At 38.0% G+C, this 25,533-nt stretch overlaps 2 protein-coding genes across 7 annotated transcripts in view; one reads left to right on the top strand and one right to left on the bottom strand.

The window, feature by feature from the left end:
• The window catches only part of HNRNPC (heterogeneous nuclear ribonucleoprotein C), a 54,430-nt gene extending 38,489 nt beyond the window's left edge, over positions 1 to 15,941 (bottom strand). Inside the window, exons 1-3 of one of the 6 annotated variants that reach the window (XM_012752705.3) lie at positions 15,774 to 15,941; positions 15,122 to 15,166; positions 10,902 to 10,927 (exon numbers count right to left, since the gene is read on the bottom strand). The gene's annotated coding sequence lies outside the window, so the exon portion shown is untranslated. Of the gene's footprint in view, positions 1 to 10,190; positions 10,819 to 10,901; positions 10,928 to 15,121; positions 15,167 to 15,773 lie in introns of those variants that run through there. The other 5 variants (XM_012752714.3, XM_012752708.3, XM_012752706.3 and 2 more) reach the window with 5 other exon arrangements.
• A 2,081-nt stretch (positions 15,942 to 18,022) lies between these two features.
• The window catches only part of RPGRIP1 (RPGR interacting protein 1), an 82,936-nt gene continuing 75,425 nt past the window's right edge, over positions 18,023 to 25,533 (top strand). The window contains exons 1-2 of the mRNA XM_020285884.2: positions 18,023 to 18,109; positions 18,878 to 19,008. The gene's annotated coding sequence lies outside the window, so the exon portion shown is untranslated. The remainder of the gene's footprint in view (positions 18,110 to 18,877; positions 19,009 to 25,533) is intronic.

The following is a 25,533-nucleotide window of genomic DNA, read 5'->3' as shown; positions in this document are numbered from 1 at the left end:
AACCTGTTTCTGGCTCAATGTAAAGGCTCCATTACCTACTAGTAGTGTGTCCTTCCCTTTGGGAAGTCAGTTTCTTTGCAAAACAGATCCGTTATTTGTAAAATGAGTATCAATGACAGTATCTGTCTCATAGGATAGATATGAGGCATAAATGAAATAAGGTAAAACAAAAACACTGAACACAGTGTCTGAGACATAGCAAGTGTTGCTGCTGCAGCAACTGCTGCTACCACTACATTTATTATTACTGGTATGTACCAACAAAAAAATGGGCCAGGCCGGGCGCTGTGGCTCACGCCTGTAATCCTAGCTCTTGGGAGGCCGAGGCGGGCGGATTGCTCAAGGTCAGGAGTTCAAAACCAGCCTGAGCAAGAGTGAGACCCCGTCTCTACTATAAATAGAAAGAAATTAATTGGCCAACTGATATATATATAAAAAATTAGCCGGGCATGGTGGCGCATGCCTGTAGTCCCAGCTACCCGGGAGGCTGAGGCAGAAGGATCACTCGAGCCCAGGAGTTTGAGGTTGCTGTGAGCTAGGCTGACGCCACGGCACTCACTCTAGCCTGGGCAACAAAGTGAGACTCTGTCTCAAAAAAAAAAAAAAAAAAAATGGGCCAACGACACAAACAGCTGATTAACACATAAAACTAAAGGTCTATCAGGGTTTTTTTAAAAGGCAACATCACTATAAAGGAAATATAAATTATGCCAAATACCATGCTTCACCTATCAAACATTTTAAATTATAACATCTACTACAGGCAAGGTTCAGAAGAAATTATCATTTTCACACATTTCTGACATTATAAACTGATACTGTATTTCAAGAGAACTGGACTATTTTATCAAAAGCATTAATTTTACTGAGAATTCATCTGAAATAAGGATGCAAACATTTTAACTGTAAAAAAGAAAACAAGTGCCTGACAAAGAGTGCTAAATAAATTTCAATATCAGTCTAACATCAGTCCAATGGAATACAACTTAAATGATACCACACTGATACTGAGAAATGTATAAGTTAAGGAACATATGCAATATATGTAAAGTTATTTACAAGATTATATACCTTACATATATAAGGTATTAGGCATCTCAGAACAAGGTGGAATTGTGAGGTTTTTAAACAACCTTTTTTCTCAATTTTTCTTTTTCTTCTTTTTTTTTTTTTTGAGACAGTCTCATTTTGTTGCCCAGGCTAGAGTGAGTGCCATGGCGTCAGCCTAGCTCACAGCAACCTCAAACTCCTGGGCTCAAGCAATCCTCCTGCCTCAGCCTCCCGAGTAGCTGGGACTAGAGGCATGCGCCACCATGCCCGGCTAATTTTTCCTATATATATTAGTTGGCCAACTAATTTCTTTCTATTTATAGCAAAGACGAGGTCTCGCTCTTGCTCAGGCTGGTTTCGAACACCTGACCTCCAGCAATCCACCCCCCTTCAGCCTCCCAGAGTGCTAGGATTACAGGCGTGAGCCACCTCACCCGGCCTCAATTTTTCTTCAATAATGTAGTGTTTTTCTAACTTTTCATTCTGTTGATAGCACAATGCTACCCTGGAACTCAGTAATTACCAAGTAGCACAGAGTTAGCAAAGCTTTTCTACAAACCTCTAAGCAAAAGCTGGAAAGCTGAGCATTTCCCTTCCTCGAGCAATTATATAAAAATAAAGAATATGGACATTTCTATAGCACGAAAACTTTCATTGCATATTGTATTGCATATTTTGAGTTCTCTCATTCACTGGAATTTCCCCTTAGACATATATATTTCTCTCTATATTCTTCACCATCAATCTTCATAAAGTTAACTATGCCACCATCAAAAATGCTGTTTGTATCTATGGGTATCGCGTCAGACTTAAAAACATGTGAAAAGCCCATATTCTTGCCAAGAGCAAATTCTGTCTTACATAGTGAAACTCTCCATCAGCAAACACCATCTATTTACTATGCAAACATTTTAAACACCTGGACAAAAGAAGGTTCTTGGTCGAGCGGTAGTGGTGGCTCAAGCCTGTGATCCTAGCAGTCTGTGAGGCCAAGACCAGAGGATCCCTTGGGCTCAGAGTTCGAGACCAGCAAGTGCGAGACCCCGTCTCTACCAACAATAGAAATTAGCCAGACAACTAAAAATATATATAAAAAGTTAGTTGGGCATGGTGGTGCATGCCTATAGTCCCAGCTACTAGGGAGGCTGAGGCAGGAAGATCGCTTGAGCCTGGGGGTTTGAGGTTGCTGTAAGCTAGGCTGATGCCATGTCACGTTAGCCTGGGTAACAGTGATACTGTCTCCCCCCCCAAAAAAAAGGTTCCTAAACATACAAGTATCAAACAAAAATCAGGAATATGCAAAAGGAGGCTTTTCACAGTATGTCAAAACTACTTCAGTAAAGTCAATAAATCTTGTCTGGAGCTAAAACATCAAGAATACATGCAAGATACAAAAATAATGAATAAAGCATACTTTTAAAAATAACTGAAAACCTATGAGAATGACAACATGGACAATAGTACCTTTAATACTTCAGAATACTTATTTATGAATGTAGGGTTAAGTCAGTAATTTCCTTTCAAATGGTTCAACAAAATAAAAAGTAAACATGGCTATCTGAGTAGAGGTATATAGGAATTCATTACATTGCTCTGTATATTTAAATATTTTCTTTAAAGCACTGGAGATAAGGAAAAATGGTCATATCTATGACAGATCTACCTTGATTTGCAAAATGTTTTTTGAATATTAATTTTTAGCTGTCTCACTAAATGTCACACAGAAACTATAAATAATCTTACATCCACTGAAGTCAGATTTGGTTGCCAAATGAGTCTGTCAAACCTGTGAAAAATTTTGTTATCAGAGATTTTTAAATTCCTGAATTATGGATAAAAAATTTTAGGCCAGTACAGTAAAATTTAGAATCCCTGAATAATTTTTTATTTTCATTTATTATTTATTTTTTTGAGACAGAGTCTCACTCTGTTGCCCTGGCTAGAATGCCGTGGCGTCAGCCTAGCTCACAGTAACTTCAAACTCCTGGGCTCAAGCAACCCTCTGCCTTAGTCTCCAAAGTAGCTGAGACTACAGGCATGCACCACCATGCCCGGCCAATTTTTTCTATTTTTGGTAGAGACGGGGTATCACTCTTGCTCAGGCTGGTCTCGGACTCTTGAGCTCAAACGATCCTCCTGCCTCTGCCTCCCAGAGTGCTAGGATTACAGCACTGGCCCACAAATAATTAGGAAATCTGACCTAAAATGAATTACCACAACATCTCCATCATTGAGATCTAAGCAGCTAAAACATGGGATTATATCTCAATCTGAGAATTCAACAGTAAAATGAATACAGCAACATAATGAAATCTCATCTTTGGCTATCCTCAATTTGATTTTTTCGTCAATATGAGGATAACTATGGTAAAACCTCCTCTGTAAGAAATTTTCTAAATTTACCTCTAATAAAAAATACTTTCCAAATTCCATACATGAAGGATTAAATGTGTTAGCAAAAACAAACAAACCCACAAAAACCAGGCATGTCACCCCCCCATAGAAATATAATAGAATTAGGGAATGCCTTACTCTGTCCTCATAGTATTTTAATATTGAATAATAAATATCAGTATTTTAATACTAAATAATATGTAAAGATTTATTATTTTGGTATTAAAATGTTTGTTTTTGGTGTGATAATAGTTATGGTTAAGTATTTATTCTTTTAAAAATACATACTAAGGCCAGACGTGGTGGCTCACACCTGTAATCCTAGCACTCTGGGAGGCTGAGGAAGGCGATCGCTCAAGGTCAGGAGTTCAAAAGCAGCCTGAGTAAGACAGAGACCCTGTCTCTACTAAAAATAGAAAGAAATTAATTGGACAACTAAAAATATAATATAATTAATTAGCAGGGTTTGATGGCACATGCCGGTAGTCCCAGCTAATCCGGAGGCTGAGGCAGGATTTCTTGAGCCCAGGAGTTTGAGGTTGCAGTGAGCTAGGCTGCTGTCATGGCACACTAGCCCAGGCAATAGAGTGAGACTGTCTAAAAAAAAACCCAAAAACATACTGAAATATCCACAGATGAAATATACTGAGGATTTGCTTCAAACATGGAAAGGGGGTGGATGCAGGTACAGATGAAACAAGACTGACTAAGGATTATTAAAGTGGAACAAGTACATGGAAATTCATTATACTATTCTATCTTGTGTTTGAAATTTTTTCGCAATAAAAAGACAGCACCAAATACATGCACACATGTACCTAAGAGAAGTCCAAAGTAACTCACAAAACTAGAAATTTAAGTACTAGTAGCCACTTACACAGCCAGTAGAAACTGTATTTCTAGGGCTTAATTATAAGAACAAAATTTACAAATTTAGTTTTATCCTTTTTGTTTTAAGATATGGGGTCTTGTTCTGTCACCCAAGCTGAAGTGCAGTGGCAGCACCACAGCTCGCTGCAGCCTCTTTAACTCTTGAACTCCCAAAGTGCTGGGATTACAGACATGAGCCACCACGACTGGCCACAAATTTAGTTCTAAAATCACTCACAACTTTGTTTATAAAGAAAAAATGGCTATAAGGAATAGCACATAGAAAATTAAAAAGAAAAAAATAGGGTTTCCCCCAAGTACCTGACAATAAAGGTAAAAAAATACTGTACAAATATACAATACTATATAGCTATTAAAATGTTCAGAAGAGTTATCTACTAACAAGATGCTTAGGTTAAATAAGAAATATATTACCACTTAAATATAAGTGCTGCTTGACGTGGCTTTTTTTTAAAAAGACTACCTATGAAAAAAAAAGCCTAAACTCATTTTTGAATGGTTGAAGCATGTCAAATTTCTTGGGTTCACTTTCATTTTCTAAATGTTCTATGAGCATGTATTACCTAACCTGGATTAAAGGTAATATGGGGTACTTTGTCTCACAAATCCACATCAATTATGCTTGACTAGTCTTCCTCTTAAATTTCAGTAAAACTACATTTTAAAAACAGCACACAAATAGCTGCATAAATCTGGCATGAAAAGATGACAAACTTTCAAGGACAGTAACAATCAGAATTTTTTTTCTTTTGAAAAATTTTAGCCATTAAGTTTTTATACTAAAACCACCTCAGTGAAGATGACTATATTTAAAGGATCAATATAGGAATGATGATGCATTACGAATGGTTTCATCATCTTCAGAATACATAATTTTAGTAAGAGGACTATGGAAAAAATTTTGTTTAAAATATAATCTTCTAAACTAACCCTATGTTATTCAGGACTAGCCAGAAATGTTTAACTAAGTCAGTCTAATTCAATGAACTTCCACAAAAAATTACATCAGTTTTAAAATGGAGTCATGGGTTACCCTAAAGGAAAAACAGGAAGAACATTTCAGACTGGTAAAATCAGAATCAGATTAGACAGGAAGAAAAATTCAGATGTTCCCTAATCTGATAGGCTACCTCTTAAAAATAGCCATGCTTTTTCACTGCAATATTTTATTTGAATGGTAAAGTACTTCCAAATTTTGATCACAGACCCATCGGTAACACAGCAGCTATGCCCTCAAACAATAACTTATTTCCTCTCAACCAAAGCCATTTTAAAGCCGTTTTTTCAACTTAACTATTACATTAGCATTGTCCCTACTAGGGAAGCTGTAGTTATGCTATTTATAACCCGACACAGAATCAGAAGAGTTGATGTATATGTACAATAAAGAGTTTTAAGGTTTTAATTACAAGCATAATACTATATTGCTCATTACAATACTCAGAGTCTTTAAAAACATAAAGCAAAAGTTTCCTTTTGACTCTCCTAAATCCCACTTCCTTGCCCAGAGGTAATCAATGGTAATTGTTTGGCATATGTATTTCCAGACATCTCTCTACCTACCTTTATGCAGAAAATAAATTCTGTAGGAAGTGAGCTGGTGTTAGGTGCTAAAAGAATATGTAGAAGAGCGTGAAGGGCTAAATGAGGGAAAACATCACTGAGGTGGTAGCTTTTGAGTAAAAACCTCACACTGAAAAAGCTAACCTTATGAATGAATCAGAGAAAAAAGTCAAGGAAAAAGTCTAAGGTAGGACTGTATCTAATATATTCAAGACACAGCCAGCCAGTGCGGCCTGAGCAGTGTATGGCAAAAAGGGGTGCAAAAGATTATGTAGGAAAATCACAGAAAAATTAACTTTAGTATTGAAATAGGCAGCCATCAGGTGAGTTTATAGCTGACACTCTTTTAAGCGATACATTTTAACAGCACCAATCTAGCTACTACTTTGAGAACAGACTAGCGTGGAAGGGCAAAAGAAATGTAAATATATTGTAATATGGCACAACAGACAACAGCGATTTCAAATTCAACTAATTTACAGCAATATGAGTGGTGGTATGTTTTCAAAAAGGTGACAACACAATTTTCTAAAAAGCTAAAGGTGAGGTATGAGGGGAAAAAAGCAAAGGATGGCTAGCCAAAATCTTCAGCCTATGTGACATGAAAATTGGAGTGTCCTTAAGTGAAAAAGGCAACAGTGCAAAAGAAACTGGTCTGAGTTTACAAGAGCAGAAGCCCAGTTTTGTACTTTTAGGCTGATAAAACCTAATATTCAAAGGAGCTCTCATGTAGGTAAGTAACTGGGTATGTCACTCAAAAAAGAAGTCTCCAGGCTATTAATCTAAGTCATCAGTTTATACGTAGTATATAAAATCATGTGACTGAATGAAATGACCTTAGCAGTGTACATGGAAAAGAGATGTGCAAAGACTGAACCACAGGGCACTTCAACCAAGTAGAAGGAAATGCTAGAAACATACAACATAAAGCTGGACACAATCTAACAAATGTTTCAAGGTAAAACACTGGTTAAACGGCATCAATAGGTCTGAAAAAGGACCACTGGACTTACTAACACAACCCTCTGGGTGTTTTTTTTTTTAAACTATAAATACATTCATTTGATACTGTCTCACTCTGTACCAAGAGCTGGAAGGCAGTGGTGCAATCATAGCTGACTGTAACCTCAAATTCCTGGGCTCAAGTGAGCCTCCTGCCTCAGCCTCCCAGAGTACTGGGATTATGGACGTGACCCACAGTACCTGGCCAATTTCTTTTTCTTCCAACTACAACTCACTTCTAAAATGTGTTCACTTCCCTAAAACCATGCCATCACACTCTGTAAAATTACACCACAACAATTTATCATCTTGCACACACCTTCACCTTCACACCATCTTAAGGTGCTGGGAATTTAACGAAAAATGTATCAACAGAATGTTTAGTTTTTAAACTCTTAAATAAAATTCCAGCCAGGCATGGTGGCTCACGCCCGTAATCCTAGCACTCTGGGAAGCCAGAGTGCCGGAGGACTGCTTGAGCTCAGGAGTTTGAGACCAGCCTGAGCAAGAGTGAGACCCCGTCTCTACTAAAAAAAATAGAAAGAAATTAGCTGGACAAAATATTTACATATGTATATAAAAATTAGCCAGGCATGGTGGCACATGCCTGTAGTCCCAGCTACTCGGGAGGCTGAGGCAGGAGGATTGCTTGAGCCCAGGAGTTTGAAGTTGCTGTGAGCTAAGCTGATGCCATGGCACACTAGCCCAGGCAACAGAGTGAGACTGTCTCAAAATAAATAAATAAAAAATAAAAATCCAACGTAGTTTTTTTCTTTGGGACTTTTAACCAGAAGCTAGAAAACCAGGAGTCATATCAAATCTTACTCTTCTTGTCCACCATACCATACCAATAACCAACCTCCTCACTCTCTAATCTCATTATCTTTGTCCAGACTACATTATTATTGTTCCTTGGATTTTAATAGCTTCCTTATTTATGCCCTACTTCCAATCTCGCTTTCTCTAAGCCATTTCCACACTATTAGAATGACTTTTAAAAAACAAAGGCTGGGCACGGTGCCTCACGCCTGTAATCCTAGCACTCTGGGAGGCTGAGGTGGGCGGATCGCTCTAAGGTCAGGAGTTCTAAACCAGCCTGAGCAAGAGCGAGACCCCGTCTCTACTAAAAATGGAAAGAAATTAATTGGTCAACTAAAAATATATAGAAAAAATTAGCCAGGCATGGTGGCGCATGCCTGTAGTCCCAGCTACTCTGGAGGCTGAGGCAGGATTGCTTGAGCCCAGGAGCTGGAGGTTGCTGTGAGACTCTGTCTCAAAATATATAAATAAAAACCGAAAATCTGATGTCACTTCCCAGTTTATAATCTTTCAATGGCTCAACTTTAGTTTCTGAATAAAATACAAACTCTTTGGCAATGGCATTCAAATTTTTATGATCTGGCCTTAACCCTAAGATTGAGTTCAGTGCACTTCCTCTTAAAAAGAATCCTCTGTGCTCTTACTGTCAGTTAGGTACCCATTTTGGCGTGCTTTTCTTTTTGTTAAAAGATGTTGTCTGTTGTCCAGGCTGGAGTACAGTGGTTATTCACAAGCACAATTATCACACACTACAGCTTCAAACTCCTGCCTCACAGGATCCCGTCTCAGCCTCCCAAGTAGGGGGGACACTACAGGCACACACCACTGTGTCCTGCTTACTTCTGCATGCTCCTACAGGATCTGCGCTTACAGCTAATCACATGGTGACATTATCTCATTCATCTGTCTCCCTCACTAGGCTGTCCCTTAAAACATAATGAACTATTATAGTTTAAACTATTATTATCAATTTTTTTTTTTTTGAGACAGAGTCTCACTTTTGTTGCCCAGGCTACAGTGAGTGCCGTGGCGTCAGCCTAGCTCACAGCAACCTCAAACTCCTGGGCTCAAGCGATCCTCCTGCCTCAGCCTCCCGAGTAGCTGGGACTACAGGCATGCACCACCATGCCCGGCTATTTTTTTGTACATATACTTTTAGTTGGTCAATTAATTTCTTTCTATTTTTAGTAGAGACGGGGTCTCGCTCAGGCTGGTTTCGAACTCCCCGACCTTGAACAATCCGCCCGCCTCGGCCTCCCAGAGTGCTAGGATTACAGGCGTGAGCCACCGCGCCCGGCCTTATTATCAATTTTTTATATCCCCCAAACAGGAGAACATAACCCATAACATAAGGAATTTATAGAATTAACAAGGAATGAATCAAACTGGACCTACAGTGAATAGCTTCCACACACTGACAGATAGCAGCAGAAGAAACAGCTCTCATACAACAGAGGGCATCAATAAAACTTGCACCTAAAGAATTCCTCCTCTACATAACCTCAGGACTTTCTCCTATTCTGTTTTTAGTGTACCTTCAGTGTTCACTTTAGATTTTACTCTTTTGGCCTAAGGGAAGGGACAAGTATGTGATTTACCCTAGTACCACAGCACTTGAATATGCCTTTAAAAACCATTCTAATTATCCCCCAGCTTGAAATCTACTACAGCAACTCTTAAAATGGTTATCAAAATATTCTGCTGTAATAAATAAAATACTACAGGTTGCTAATATTCTTAAATCTTTGGCTATCCATATCCTTAGTGACCTTTACATTATTCTCATGAATATATAGGATTCATCCCTTCTTATCATCCTCAGGGAACACATTAGATTCCCCAATATCTATTCATACCTGGGCCTCAAGTCAACATCATAAATGGGGTCAGCCCTAGAGCCTTCCTAATTTGGATGCAGAGATTAAGCAGATTTCCCTGCTTTCAGAGGTTAAAAAACTACTTTTTCTCAAATTTTTAAAAATCTTCCAATGAGATAGCATTTCAATATTATAGCATATCTAGCATAGCTCTAGCTTGTTTTGGTTTATGGTAAATTTTAGTAAATCTAAATAGAATACAATCCAGAAATGAAACCCAAGGAAGATTACACTAAATGACAGAAAACTGTCACTCATTTTTAATAATCTAAGAAAAGGGACTGCCTAATTCTGTCCTTGTATTGTTGCTAATCATTAAAACAAGCCATTTTCATGTTCAAGTACAGATAAACTTCAGCTGATCTTTCGAAGTATCAAAAAATTCTCCAATCAGCTCAAGTTAACTGGAAACTCATTATTCCATTATTTTACAAATAACTGAGGTGGTCTCCCTTGTGAAACATCTCGAGGTATACATATAAAAGGCTTAACCCAAACACCTCCAGAAGCTATGACCTATACCACATCAACTGAACTCAAATGTGTTTATTTCCTATCTTTGTAATGAATCCAAGTGGACCTCACACCTCTTACCATCACCCAGGAAGGGTGTGCATCTGTTCCGAAGGCCCCCCTGGCTCCAGGTCATCCTGGCTGCTGCTGCTCCAGGCTGGGCATCCATGTTGCTGCAGCTTGTGGTTTGTGAGGGGTAGTGTACAGGAAAAGCAGGATGGGATTTCAAGGGAAACAGGAGAAAGATGGCTTTCTGGGAAAATGCCATCACTATCATAGGTGTTAAGTAGTAGTACCACACACATTTTATTGCAGCACAGTTTAAAAATTTAACAAATGAAAGATTAAAAATAAAAAAACAAAAATAAAAAAAATTAAAAATACAGACGTCCAGAGATGCTCTAAAACAGTTAAGTTAAAGATTAGGAAAAATAAGGTCATAGACTTAACAGCCAGTAAAATTCTTTCCAGTGTGGGGAAGGGGATGGGGGCAGGGGTGAGGTTGGGAGAGAAAAGGTTTAATGTGATCAATCCACTTAAAAATGCTAATGCCTTCGCTTTCTCTCCCAAGATGCAAAACTCCAAAGTCAATCAGGAGGCCGGAGAAATTCTTATGAACATTCAGAAAAACTCGATTTTAATCCGGTTAAAAATCATCAGTGTCATTATCATCATCATCATCACCATCATAAGTATAATAATAGTAATAAATAATAGTAACTAGTAACAACAATAAAAAGGAAATCAGCGGAAAGTCAGGAAAAATGTAAAAAAAAAATTGAAATAACTTACTGTAGCTGAAGATCAAAAAAATCTCACTGTAAAAAAACAAAAATAAAAATAGCCCAGATTAGAAAAACGGGAGGTGCAAAAATGTCAAGTCAGTAAAGTTCATTTCTTTTCTCTTTCCAAAAGCAGTTTCCACAAAAACCGCAAGGATAAAGTTCTCAGTAGCAGACAAGCAAAGCCCTTTTCACATCATCAATCAATCTTAAAAATACACGAGGAAGTAGAGAGGTCAGTTTATAAGAGGCTAAAAGGCTCCTCCTCCTCTAACCCAACTGCTGCAGAAAAAATAGAAATAGAAATTTTAAAAATTACATCTTAAATCCAGGTCCCGTTTTTGGAAACAATTAAAAAAAAAACACCTGTACATTTGCCATAGTGCACACCAAGTTGCATCATTATGCTTAAAATGTCTTTATAAAATCAGTTTTGGAATGGGAATGTGTGTGTTCTGGAAGGGTGGGGAAGGGAAGTTAAAAATCAAAGCTGAGCTCCAGTGAGTAGGGATGGGGTTCGCCTTGCTGCCCTGTGAAAGGAGAAGGGACAGATTGAGTCAGAGTTCCTCAGAAATGTTGTGCCCTAAACCCCCAAGACAGAATTATCTGTCTGTTGCATCTAATACATTTTGGTAAAGCATAACATTCCACTGGGATGGGAAGTCTCTACAGAATCATCACCTCTACCAGTGAGTCTTCACAATTCTTCAACATGGACAGATGACTAAAATTAACTAAATATACTCAGTATAAGTATACCCTTAAGGGTCTCAGAAAAAAGTCTACATTCTAACACTCATCCTGATCAGCAGTTTGGGGCAAAGAAAATACAGAAAAACTAGGCCAATAAATAGAGATGAAGAAGTGGGCAAATGTCAAATATTGAGATTATGAAAGCAAGCAGATTCATGGGTTTTAAACTTTAAAAGTTCATGTAGTTTTTACTATGAGTAATAGACTGAAGGTCCATGGTCTACCATGAAGATATACACTAGAGATGATTCATCTATTCTCAGAACCAATGAGTGACCCAACCACAAGACCTAACAGATTTTACAGTAAGGGGAAAAGATGTTTTAAATAAGGAGCACACTATTCCACTGACAGAAAAAACACATACAGATGAAGGAAAAAAGATTAACTACCATGATTACTGAATATTTAATGTCATAAAACACGGGGAAAAAAATTGTGATCCTTATGGAATTTCTTATGTTTTCTGTGGGCCACTGTCTACCAACTAGTATATATAGCTAATTCCAAGAAAAATAATACACATGACAAACTGGCTGTTTCATCAGCTAAAACAAGAATTGTAATCGGACTATAGCTCATTGTGCAAGTAAGAATGAATTGGCTGCATTCACATTTCATTAAGCGCTGAAGTTTTATTCTCCTTTACAAATTTCATAAACTAAAAAGTATTAAACTGAGATTTTTACAAGTGTCCTCTGAGCCAACTATGTATATGTAACTACAGCAAAACAGGTACTGTAACTATGATTTAAACTGTAAATTTTTTTTTAAATAGACTAGTTTAAGCATGACATGTTAACTTGTGTTATCTGGGTAGTGTGGAACTGCAAAAAAATGTACATTTGAATGTTATTTCCTTTAAGTTAGTGTTTAGGAAGTACAGTTATGATGGAATACTCAGTTTTCTTATTTGGATTAATAGCCTGAACCTAGTACTCTACATCTTCAGGTCTAGGTTAACTTTACAGCTCAACCACAAATGCCTCACACGTGTCCCACAAGACATAAGCTTAAAAAGAAACAGTAATGTGAAAAGAATTTATATCTTTCAATGTCAAGAAATTAAGATATCTCCCAAGATGTTAAGCTGATGAACTTCCACTCATAAAATAAGACCAAACAACTTTGCACCTAAATGTAATGGTTTTCAATTATGAGTATACCTAGATGATTCAAAGACATGATTTTTAAAAAAAGAGCACCCAGATACCCAAGCACCCCAAGATTATCCTGATTTGGATCTCTTCTTCTAAAAGGGTACTTCTGTGAGTGAGTTATGTCAACCAACAGCATGGGCATCATCAACTAGCCCTTCCGAGAGAAATGCAAATTCTAAGGCCCTACCCAGACTTACTCAATTAGAAACCCTGGTTGGTGGTGAAGATCTTAACAATCTGTTTTAACAAGCCCTCTAGCTGATTCTGGTCAGCTCATGTTTGAGAACCACACTAAAGTTTTAAAAGCTTAAACCTTTCCATTCTCGAGTTAAGAATCAACTCTTTAAAACAAAATGCCTCATCCTTCCAATATATGGCAGATCCAAGATTGAGCACCAAGGCTTCAAATACTACTTTCCTGATACAACATAAATAATCCATGAACACTATAACCTAACATAGTAAATGCAAAGCAATTTTTTTCCATTTATAAACCCAATTCCCAGTATCAAAGATAACACCGGCAGTTAATGCTATACCTATCAGTTCTGGTTCTTGCCATAGACAACCCTGTAGTAAATCTAATTGTACAAAGCCATAATCTTCCCTGTTACCAATGAGAATAAATGAGTATACACATTAAGTATGAGTAAATAATGCTCCCAAAGACAACTACAAATAATATTACTTGAAGACTGAGTATTTCAGTTAAGGCAGTTAGCATTAATTACTATTTTAGAAAACTGCTTTTAATAAAACTACTTCTACATACTTTTCAGCCTTATGGCAACAAATAACTTGAGTTAAAAAAAAGAAGTCTAAGCCTCCTTATTTTATAGCTAAAAAACTAAAATCCAGAAGTTTAACTGATTTGTCTAACACAGAAAATGATCAGGAAGGATTAAGATCTAGACTTCCTAACAGGAGGCGAGGATTCTTTCATCTATTAACCTCTCAGTTAACACCTCTCACATTCACCACTTAATATAACTAAACCTGTAAGTTTGGTACAACTAGCTATCTGAGTTCATTCCTTGTTTCTAACAGCCATTCCATCCAAAACAGGGCTGAATGCTTTGTCAAAGCCTCTAGAGATCTAATTACAAACACAAGCTATGTTAACAAGTCCTGTTCTCTACAGGACTAGCAAACCACCATGTATGCCCAAATGGCACAAGCACGGGAAAAGGTCAGAAAACCTGCAATGTAGTCATCCTTAAATCCTTCTTCTTTAGCCAATGTGAAAATGCCTACCTAATTGAGAACATCTAGAATTTTCTGATATTAATTCTGTGGCCAAATAGTTCCTAATAGAGATTATGAGTTAATAAGGAATTTGTCACCCTGATGCATGCTGATCCCAGGGAAACAGTATTTCTAACACTTCACAGGCAAGAAAAGTGTCCTTAAATTAATGTCAACTCATCAGTACCTATTCTTAAATACTATTTCTGGCATTTCTTTGCCAACAATATTTTTACTAAATAGATGATTTCCTAATTGACAATTACTGCCCTTACCTAACTTCTGACAGTTCAGCAGAATAACAAACTTTAGTTTTAAGCCCATATAAAATATGAATATTTAGGCCTCAAAGGAGTGACAATGTTTTTGACCCTTATTTTATTTACTCTTGGCCTCAAGCCATCCTCCCACCTCAGCCTCCCCAGTAGCTGGGATTACACCATAGCATCCCAGGCATGAATTTCTTACCCAGTAGTACCGGTTTAAGCTGTGCTTGAAAACATGAGTTTTTGTGAGACTAGCACATTGTGAAAAGTAAAAAAAAAAAAAAAAAATCAACCAAATCTTAGAGAAAGATTAACAAAAAAACCCACAATTTCCTAGATAAGTGACTGTGATGCTTCTTTAGAATCTATGTCATTTTTTTTAACTTGGCGAAAAATTTTAAAGACATTTCGGCACCTAGCAAAGAGTAGGCATTAGAATACCTGCTTAATAAAACGTAGATGTGCATTTTGCCAAAGTTTAGATAGACGGGAAAATTAATGCCAGAATATCATGAAAGTCAAATTTTTGTCACGTTGAGAAGATATGTTTATAACAAATTCAAGTCTCATAATTAAATATTTTTCCTAAATGCAGTGTGGGAATTTCCATTTACCTCGTGCTTTCTATAATCGAGTTATTGTAAAGATTAAAATATAGTACTTTTAGAACCTAGTATTCCAATAACGAGGTAAAACCACTTGCCTAACAGTGGTCAAATTCCTTTTTAGTTCTGCTACAGACTTAATACGACCCTGGCAATCAACACACTCGTGCCTCGGTTTCTGAAAAAGATAGTAATACCTACCTCAAGCAAAGTTCCACTAACTTATATATTTCTGTGTTTTGTAACCTGCAGATAAAGAGTAAGTCAGTTGTAATTATTACTGTTAATACAATTATATTACAATATTTCCTTTTACCAACAGAATTGAAAATACTTCGAGGTCCATCATTTGCTCATAGAGGAATAAAATAAAAAGTAATCAGTAAAATATTAAATCATTTGTTAAAACATTACTCTTACGCCATGCGTTACGCTTAGGAATTTAAACGTTCGCGGTACATCTACTTGATAACCCTCCCCCATCTTTAAATTTAAAAGAATGGAGATAATAAAAGGCATCGGCGCTCCATTAACTTCAGCTATATTAATAAGCATCTCGATGAAGTCCTCACGGTCCTCACGGTCGTAGAAAACCAAAGAAAAGCAGCCGTTAACACAGAAAAAGGGCGAAAAAAGGACATTTTCCCTGCCCATAGCGGCCTAGAGGACACTAGGTTAAGTCTACGCACAGGCTGAGGCCTGTAAAACTCTCTCCCGCTTCAGACCTAATCCCTCAATGCAAACAGAATAAATGAGGGCCTGGTTGGGGGGAAGGGTTCCCTCGTCTTCTCTCCCACACCATCTCGCGCCCGAGGAACCCAGTGCCTTCCCAGCGTCTGCCCCCTCCACTTACCAGGAGGGGGGAGGGAGAAGAGATTCGATTCTGAGTCTCCTACTCCCGGGTTCTACGTGCAGAAGCCGAGTGCTGCTCGAGGTCGACAACGCGGCCGCAACCGCTCAGTCTTCGTCTCTCCACAAAATGGCCCCCGAGTCTCCTCTGCCGCCGAGGCGAAGGCCTAGCCCCCGCCCCACTCCTGAGAACCTTCTCATTGGCTGTTCGTTTTCTCGCTCCTGCTCCTAATTAGACAGTTCTACCGCTCTTCACAATTCTGTCCAATCAGAATTAGCAGTGGGTTAGCCTAAGCAAGAGAATTTCCACATGCGTGAGAGAGGCTAGTTCATAACTGGTTATATTTCCTGTCATTTATCGCTCGAGGACTGCTTATTGGCCACTGTACCGGATGAAGTTCTGCGGGGGAAACTCGCCTTTGTATCGCGCACCACTTCACATCCGGGCATCCGGGAGGTCTGATTGGCGGCTGCAGTGTCCTATCTCTGCTCCTTAGAGGGTTTAGCAGAAGTTCCGCCCAGTTCTCGGAATTCCATGGGCGCGGGGGTGGGGTGGGGGTTGAGGCGTGTCGACTGGTAGCGAGCAAGCGCGGGAGCTGCCCTAGCTCCGGGCCTCAGAAAAAGAAAAAGCGCCGAATGAGGCCTGCAGCGTGCAGTATGGATAAAGAAAGGGATTTTTTTTCTCACAAGTTTTTATTTAGAAAAAGAAAAGACTTTTCTTAGAATTAGAAGGGAGCAGTGATGACTAGGCTGTGTTAAACTGTGTAGAAAACTAACAGGCCCTGCGGTTTTTCCAACCCCAGATTTCTTTTCAGTTCCAGACTCTATTTCAGCTGCCTCCTGGACATCTCCGCTTCTCAGCCTTTTCAGACAATACATACTGCACCCAAACCAACTGCCTTCCTTATTCCTCTCCAATACAAAAAAGTAAAGAAAGTATAAAATGCTGGCCTGGAATACTGCAGCGCCCATTATCTGGTCCCAAATCCTCTCACTAATATCCTACTTTCCAGCCAAATTTGCTTATCCCTCCCAATGTGGTCCCTTAATTCTTATTCTGAAGTGACTTGTCACCCACCTAACCCCTCCGGTAATCTGCTGCCAACTCCTTTGATTATATTACAGGAGCCTTTCACACAGTGGAGTGGGACCAACTAATTAAGAAGGGAATTTCTGGCCGGGAGCAGTGGCTCACGCCTGCACTCTGGGAGGCCGAGGGGGTAGGGGGGGGATTGCTCGAAGTTATGAGTTCGAAACCAACCTGAGCAAGAGCGAGACCCCCCCCCTCTACTATAAATAGAAACAAATTAATTGGCCAACTAATATATATAGAAAAAAAAAAGTAGCCAGGCGTGGTGGCGCATGCCTGTAGTCCCAGCTACTTGGGAGGCTGAAGCAGCAGGATAGCTTGAGCCCAGGAGTTTGAGGTTGCTGTGAGCTAGGCTGACGCCAGGGCACTCACTCTAGTCTGGGCAACAAAGACTCTGTCTCAAAAAAAAAAAAAAGTATCTAGATAACGTAATTTTATTTGTATATGTATTTTTAAAGAATATATGTATATGTGAATGCAGTTTTTATGCAGTAGTTTTTAATTCTGAATTCTAGAGAGTCACAAGAAAGGTAGCCACCTTTGGGGAGAGGACCTTTTAACTTTTTTATTGGCACACTTTCTATACTGTTCAAATTTTGTTTTTTCTGTATATATGTACTGCTTTAAATTAACTTAAAAAGCAGAAACCAGGGCCCGGCGCAGTGGCTCACGCCTATAATCCTAGCACTCTGGGAGGCTGAGGCGGGAGGATGGCTCAAGGTCAGGAGTTCGAAACCAGCCTGAGCAAGAGCCAGACCTTGTCTCTACTAAAAATAGAAAGAAATTAATTGGCCAACTAAAAATATATATAGAAAAAGTTAGCGGGGCAGGGTGGCACATGCCTGTAGTCCCAGCTACTTGGGAGGCTGAGGCAGTAGAATCCCTTGAGCCTAGGAGTTTGAGGTTGCTGTGGGCTAGGCTGAGGCCATGGCACTCTAGACTGGGCAAGAGAGTGAGACTCTGTCTAAAAAAAAAAAAAAAAAGAGCAAAAACCAAAAAGCATAGAAGAAAAATATACTAAACTGTTAATAGTGATTCTCTCCTGATGGGGAAATTACACATGATTTTTACTTAATTATTTTGGGTTTTTTTTTTTGTATTTTCCAAATCGTCTGCTTTGAACAAGTAATCCAAAGAAGAACATCCTATAAGTGCTTGAAGCCTCAACTCAATTGCCATGTTGCAATTTATTTAAAACTGCTTCATACCACTGTGGTTAATTTTACACTCTTTTTCTCCCTTCCTGGATGGTAAGTTTTTTTAATGAGAGTTTAATTCTCACTCCTCTTTACATTTCTCTTGTGTACTGCCTGTTACATGGCCTTAAACAAAAAGTGTTTGAAATATGTATTAAATGAATAATTAACTTTTATTAATCAAGAGAAATTGTTATTTTTCCAGGACAAGCAGATGGACTGTCCTTTTCTTATTGTATAGTTTATCTGGCACTGACGCAGAGAGGCCTAGAAGCTGTGAGGCTTGGTTGACACTAATTATGTAATTCTTGACTTAAGAAAAAAAAATAAAACTGACATGTTTTATAACTCACTGTGCTTATAATATAAAAATGTCTACAAGATGTTAATGAAAACTACCTATTTTCATTTTACCAGAAATCAATTTTACCGTATGGTCTATGTCACATCCTACGTATTAACCAGCACTGTATTTGGTGCAAGAGAATTACTTAAGAGATAGCATTCATGTTTTCAATGAGTTCATCCCTACGCTAGGTAAGCTAGAAGTAGAGGATACAGAAAGAATTAACAACTAGTCCCTCCATGAAGTAACTTAGAATTTACTAGGGATGAGAAATGGAGAAATAGCATAATACAAAGCAGAATGCTAAGCCCCATGTTGATGGCAAACATTCATGACTTCTGGCTTTGAGGCTCTGTTAATTTAGGTAGCTAAGGTATAGGAAATTCCCTTGATCTCTTCTGCCTACTCTAAACACACTTACAGTTCTAAAGTTGAATGTTCCTATTTGGTGACTGAACTTTTGTTTTCAATTCAAGAAATAATTCCCTGTGAAGAAGGATTCATGTGGTTTAAAAGAATTATCAGAATAATATATTCTCTGCAACTCTCCCTTCTCCCAATTCCAAGCCACCTATCAAAAAGGAAAAGAAAGGTAAAGCAGCAACAGGTATGTAATGCCTAATTTACTTTTTACTTGAGATATTAGTTGAATAAAATCCTCAATATCTATCATCCTACACACCTAGCCTACCTAGTCATCTACCACATTGTGTTCAACAAGTCAAATAGGGATCTACTAGTACAATCATCATTGCCTTTCTTTGTCTGCATCCTCCATCATCCAAGGATGTCATAGTATCTTTCACTGGAGAGTGAAGAGGTGCTCTGTCTGGATAAATCCAGACAAATCACAATTAAAATTTGACAGAGCTCTCTAATTTTATCCAACACTACTTTATGTTTATTAGTGTGCAGAAATACACTAATTTGGAGATCTTTTTGACTGTTTGCAAGCTATCTTCTATAGGCAACTATATGCTAACTAAAAAATAACATGAGGAAGGTATTACACACCACTTTCAAGACATTTGCTATTTTACTGCATCCTGTTTTTCCCACATTATCTGCCCCCAAGTTGATCCTGCAAATTGCTGTCATGGTAATCATCTGAAAACTCTCACTTTTATTGTATGACTCCCACACTTCCACACTATAGTAATTCTCTATACTAGTCCTAAATTTTTATTGTTTCATTTACACATATTCCCTGACTAGCCTCTCCTTATCTGTCAATTTTATTCCCTCCCGAAGACCCTTGGCCCAGGTAGCCCTACACTCCAATATGCTACACTGCCTTTTTCCTTTCTCATCTTCCAATTATCCTTTAAAACCCAACTCAAGGCTGGGTGCGGTGGCTCATGCCTGTAATCCTAGCACTCTGGGAGGCTGAAGCAGAGAGGATCATTTGAGCTCAGGAGTTCGAGACCAACCTGAGCAAGAGTGAGACCCTGTCTCTACTAAAAAATAGAAAGACAAAAAGAAGGAAAAACAGCAAAAAAAAAAAAAAAAAAAAAAAAAAGAAAGAAATTAGCTGGACAACTTAAAATATATAGAAAAAATTAGCTGGGCATAGTGGTGCATGCCTGTGGTCCCAGCTGCTCCAGAGGCTGAGGCAGAAGGATCGCTTGAGCCCAGGAGTTTGAGGTTGCTGTGAGCTAGGCTGATGCCATGGCATTCTAGCCCAGGCAACAGAGTGAGACTCTGTCTCAAAAAACAAACAAATAAACAAACAAACAAAAACAAAAGAACCAAATCACCTATTAAGGACATGGGTCTTAGTCCAGGCATGGTGGCTCACACTTGTAATCCTAGTACTCTGGGAGGCTGAGAGGGGAGGATTACTTGAGCTCAGGGGTTTTATACCAGCCTGAGCAAGAGTGAGACACCGTCTCTACTAAAAAAAAAAAAAAAAGAAAAGAAAAATAGAAAAATTAGCCAGGTGTGGTGGCATCTGCCTGTAGTCCTGGCTACTCTGAAGGATGAGGCAAGAGGATTGCTTGAGCCCAGGACTTAGAGGTTGCAGTGAGTTATGATGACACCACTGTACTCTGTCAGGGAGACAGAGCAAGACTATGTCTCAAAAAAATAAAAAAGATAAGGCTCTTAAATGAAAAATTAAATTCCTGCCCAGAAGAATTAAGTGTTTCCATCAATGGATGGTTTAATAGACAGTGATCTGTAACTTCTGTGGAGGAGACAATGTCAAAAAAAAAAGAGAAAGACAGAGTGATCTGCTCAGGATCTGTATAGATAGATGTACCTGTGAGTACTAAAAATGACTGTTATTAGAGTTTCTCTGAACATTGATATCCAGTGAGGCATAAGAACTGACAATATTAGCTTTCATCTCCTATTCTTACTAACTAATACCTTGAGCTTAAAAGTTAAAAAATAAGCCAGGCGTGGTGGCTCACGCCTGTAATCCTACCACTCTGGGAGGCTAAGGCAGGAGGATTGCTTAAGGTCAGGAGTTCAAAACTAGCCTGCGCAAGAGCGAGACCCCCGTTTCTACTAAAAATTGAAAGAAATTATCTGGACAACTAAAAATATACAAAAAATTAGCCGGGCATGGTGGCGCATGCCTGTAATCCCAGCTACTTGGGAAGCTGAGGCAGAAAGATTGCTTGAGCCCAGGAGTTTGAGGTTGCCATGAGTTAGGCTGATGCCACAGCACTGTAGCCCGGGCGCAGTGGCTCACCCCTGTAATCCTAGCCATCTGGGAGGCTGAGACGGGCAGATCGCTCAAGGTCAGGAGTTCGAAACCGGCCTGAGCAAGAGCGAGACCCCGTCTCTACTAAAAAATAGACAGAAATTAATTGGCCAGCTAAAAATATATAGAAAAAATTAGCCAGGCATGGTGGTGCATGCCTGTAGTCCCAGCTACTCAGGAGTCTGAGGCAGGAGGATCGCTTGAGCCCAGGAGTTTGAGGTTGCTGTGAGCTAGGCTGATGCCACAGCACTTCAGCCTGGGCAACAGAGTGAGACTGTGTCTCAAAAAATAAAATAAATATTTGGCCCCCTTGGATTAATAATAAAACTAATAGGTAACTTCTAAGCAGATACCATGTGTCAAGCACTTTTCCAAGTGGACTAGCTCATTTGGTAACCTTTTCATAGAGACAGGGTCTCATTCAATTGCTCAGACTGACTGGTCTTGAACTCCTGGCTTCAAGTGATCCTCCCACCTCAGCTTCCCAAAGTGCTAGGATTACAGGCAAGAGCCATCATACTCAGCCTCATTTGGTAATTTTATTATCTTGATTTTAAAGATGAGGAAACTAAAAGCATAGAAGTTTAAGTAATGGCCAGACACAGTGGCTCACACCTGTAATCCTAACACTCTGGGAGGCCAAGATGGAAGAACTTCTTGAGCTCAAGAGTTCGAGGGCAGCCTGAGCAAGAACAAGATCCTTGTCTCTACAAAAAAAAAAAAATAGAAAAATTAGCTGGGCATGGTCGTGTGCACCTGTAATCCCAGCTATTTCACTACTTTGAACGCTGAGGCAGGAGGATCACTTGAACCCAGGAGCTTGAGGTTGCAGTGAGCTATCATGACACCACTGCACTCTAGCCAGGGCAACAGAGCAAGACTCTGTCTACAAAAAAAAAAAAAAGGTGTAAGTAATTTGTCTAAGGTCACGCAGCTAGTTTTTTGGTAGACCCAAGATTGTGACAGGAGGAAGTCTGCTTATAATAGAGTGTGTATATATAATCATTACACAGTTATTAATAATTTGAGGTATGTCAAGGTGGGAAAATTCTACCTGTTCATTCATTTCACAAATATTTATTAAGTACATGCTGTCCAATAATATTGTGTCAAGTATGTGCCTGGCCACAAGAACATAGAAGTAAACAAAATAGGCATGACTCCTGCCCCCCAGAACAGTGTCAAATAGTGAGTGAATAATTAATTATTTATAACAACTTGCAGGTGCTACTACTAAAGATAAGAACAGGGTGCTATAAGACCAATATACTGTAGACACCCAAGCCACTTCAAGGAGATATTGTGAGAATAAATGACTGTTTTAAGAACTTCCTCCAGCTTGGACAACATAGTGAGACCCCATCTCTAAAAATAAAATAAAATAAAATAAAGAGCTGGGTATGGTGGCATATGCCTATAGTCCCAGCTACTCAGAAGGCTGAAACAAGAGGCTTCCTTGAGCCCAGAAGTTCTAGGCCATAGTGTGTTATGTTTGCACCTGTAAAAAGCCACCATGCTCCAGCCTGGGCAACATAACTAGACCTCATCTCTTGGGGGGGGGGGGGGACTTCCTATTTCTTTCTTATTTCCTCAATATCTTTTTTCCCTTTCTACTAAATATTTTTCTCCAATTTTTTCTTTGTCTTCATTGCTCCTCTTCTAATTTGCATTTCAGCAATGACCTAAATCTGGCTTCTTGTAGGTTAAGCCCTCTTTAACACATTTGCCATCTGTTCTCCTTCTGGCTCTGAAGCTCAAGATTTTATCCTCTGGTAATTTTTCATTTAGCTAATCTTTATACAGCTTACAAACAGCTGTTTTAGTTGACAAGTCTTACATTTCATTATTAGAGGCTATTTTACTATCATAGTAGAAACTGACCTTTTGAGCAAACTTCTGGTGCTATAAAAATACTGTGTGAACTGCCTGGCCCACATATTTTCAGATATAAAATTATCTTTCACATAGTAATTACCTTTCATGTGATTGACCATTATAAAATTTAGCCAGGAGCTTTTTAAAACACAATTTGGAGACTTCTCTTAATGTCTGAGGACCATTTCTGATAAAATGATTCTTATCTTTGGTTACTTCCTATTCCACAACTCCACCCAAAATACTGACATCCTGTCATCTCAGTTTATATTCAGATACCTGAAACCTCAGAGCATATACCCCTGCTCACTTCCTCATTCTCCAAAGAAACACTGACTACCATTCACTTCTGGGGAGTCAAAAAATAGCACAGTAGGGGTCAAAGAAGGATAAATTTTGGGAATGTGAAGAAATGCTGAATTTAGGGCAATAATTTCACAAAGAAAGGTAAATCATATAGTGGCACACATTTGAATTGGCAAGTTTAATCAAAGGAGGAGAAGTCATTAAAATCCCATCTCTTTTGAGTCCTGAAAAACAAAAGATAGCTTTATTAAGCCTATGTGAGGAAGGTTGCCAATAACTAAATTGAATATCAGTTTTCAAATTTAAATTTAATGTAAATAAAATTGAGAGATGAAAATATCCTAAAACTGATTTATGGTGATGGTTGCAGTTAGTAAATTACTAAAAAATCATTGTAATATATAACTAAAATGAGTATTTGTAAAATATACTTCAATAAGGTTTTTTTTAAACTGGAGAAAACTAAAACAAAAAGGATATAACATTAAAAATTCAATTCCTTAGTCATACCAGCTACATTTTAAATAAGTAATAACCATAGGTGGCTAGTGGCTACTGTTTTGGACAGAAAAGTTCTAATATATAAAACTATCTTCCCACTCCTTCTTTTCCATGTTGTTAAATACTTTCTTAAATCTATTTCAGGATACTTACACTTAAAACAGACATATATAACAACCAAAATAGAAAACATGCAAAAATTTAATATCCTTAATACATCAAAGACTCCTAAAAGAAATATACAATAATAATAAATATTTTTTAAAGTTCAAGGCAAATAGCAATCAAAGAAATACAAACTAAAAGGACATGAATTTGTATTTTCATCTATGAAATAGATGTTTGAAAAAAACAATGCTTCTAATGTTATGATGAGAAGAAATGGATACTGCTGATAGTAGTGTAAACTGGTAGATCCTTTCTGAAGGTTACTTAAACAATTTGAAAATAAATGCCAAAGACCTTAAGAATGAGCATTCTCATTGACACAGCAATTATATTTCTAATAATTCATCTTAGAAAAATAATGATGAATGTAGTCAAGGATTTATCTTTCAAGATTTTTAATCCAATGCAGTTATTTTTTTCTTTTTTTGTTTTGTTTTTCTTTCTTTTCTGTTTTCTTATTTTTTCTTTAAGGAGAGAATCACACAGGAAGCAATGCAGTTATAATGGTAAAAAAGAAAAAACAATCTAAATGTTCATCGGTAGGGCATTGACTAAATAAATTATGGTATGTTTATAGAATAGAATATTAAGCAGTCATTTAAAGTTATGTAGTAGACTATTTAATAATATTTTTAAATATCAATTATTTATTATATATTGGTTATTGAAAAATAAAACTTTTAAAAAGTAAATGATTTGGAATAGTCAAACCTTAGGAACAGAAAGTAGAATGGTGGCTGTCAGAGGTTAGGGGAGGGGGAAATGAAGAGTTGTTATTTAATGAGTACAGAGTTTCAGTTTTGCAAGATGAGAAGTTTTGGAGATTGATTACACAACAATGTGAATATACTTAGCACTACTGAACTGTACACTTAAAAATGGTTAAGATGGTAAGTTTTATGTTATGTATATTTTACCACAAATATAACAATTATTAAATAAATTTTTAAAAATAAAATAATGATCCCATTTTTATTTTAAATATTATATATGCTTATATGCATATACACAGCAAAATGATAATGGTAGTTATATCTGGATGGTAGGATTACAAGTACATTTCATTTTTTTCTTTTGACTTCTCTGTTCATGTCCACCAGGAATATGTATTACTTTTGTAATCAGAAAAATGTTATAAAATAATATCTCCAACACCTTCTTAATGTCTGAAATTCCTTTAACATGGTACAAGTCCTTATATTCCATATTTAGAACTATATTAAGGCTGGTGAAAAAACATCAAATAGTCTAAATTCAGTCTAAGATGTTAGGGAAAACTAGATGCCTAAAAGCTATAGAGGCGGCTGGGTGAGGTGGCTCACGCCTGTAATCCTAACATTCTAGGAGGCCAAGGCGGGCGGATCACTCGAGGTAAGGAGTTCGAAACCAGCCTGAGCAAGAGCAAGACCCCGTCTCTACAATAAATAGAAATTAATTGGCCAACTAATATATATAGAAAAAATTGGCCAGGCATGGTGGCACATGCCTGTACTCCCAGCTACTCGGGAGGCTGAGGCAGTAGGGTCGCTTGAGCCCAGGAGTTTGAGGTTGCTGTGAGCTAGGCTGATGCCA

This window comes from Microcebus murinus, chromosome 6 (assembly GCF_040939455.1).
Source record: "Microcebus murinus isolate Inina chromosome 6, M.murinus_Inina_mat1.0, whole genome shotgun sequence".
NCBI lineage: Eukaryota > Metazoa > Chordata > Mammalia > Primates > Cheirogaleidae > Microcebus > Microcebus murinus.
This window is presented reverse-complemented; position numbering and strand designations above follow the sequence as displayed.